Source organism: Habropoda laboriosa, unplaced genomic scaffold, assembly GCF_001263275.1.
Source record: "Habropoda laboriosa isolate 0110345459 unplaced genomic scaffold, ASM126327v1 scaffold207, whole genome shotgun sequence".
NCBI lineage: Eukaryota > Metazoa > Arthropoda > Insecta > Hymenoptera > Apidae > Habropoda > Habropoda laboriosa.
The window spans coordinates 226,836-227,474 of NW_017100397.1; the positions used below are offsets into that span (position 1 = coordinate 226,836).

Consider the following 639-nt stretch of genomic DNA (forward strand, 5'->3'; position numbering starts at 1 on the left):
TAAATTCTCAAGTTCCTAAATTCTCGAAATTTGAGACTCTCAAATCTCGAAATTCTCAAATTTTGAAACTCTCAAGTTCCCAAAACTCTCGAATTTTGAAACTCTCAAATTACCAAATTTTGAAACTCCTCAGTTTGTAAATTCTCAAGTTCCTAAATTCTCGAATTTTGAAACTCTCAAATCTTGAAATTCTCAAATTTTGAAACTCTCAAGTGCTTAAATTCTCGAATTTTGAAACTCTCAAATCTCGAAATTCTCAAATTTTGAAACTCTCAAGTTCCCAAAACTGTCGAATTTTGAAACTCCTTAGTTTCTAAATTCTCAAATTCCTAAATTCTCGAATTTTGAAACTCTCAAATCTCGAAATTCTCAAATTTTAAAACTATGCAGTTCTCAAAACTCTCGAATTTTGAAACTCTTTAGACTCAAAATTCTCAACTTCTCAAATTCTCAAATTTTCAAACTCTCAAGTTCCCAAATTTTCAAACTCTCAAGTTCCCAAATTTTCAAACTCTCAAGTTCCCAAATTCTCAAACTCTCAAACCCTAGAATCCACTCCCCAAAATGGCAAGCTTCCAAATTCCCCTCTTCCACTTCTCAAAATTTCAGCTAATTCTCCGCCTGGAATCCGCATGAAAA

At 32.6% G+C, this 639-nt stretch overlaps 1 protein-coding gene across 1 annotated transcript in view; it reads right to left on the reverse strand.

Moving 5' to 3' along the window:
* Positions 1 to 639, reverse strand: part of LOC108575188 (hepatocyte nuclear factor 6) — a 98,658-nt gene that overhangs the window by 82,998 nt on the left and 15,021 nt on the right. The window lies entirely within an intron of this gene.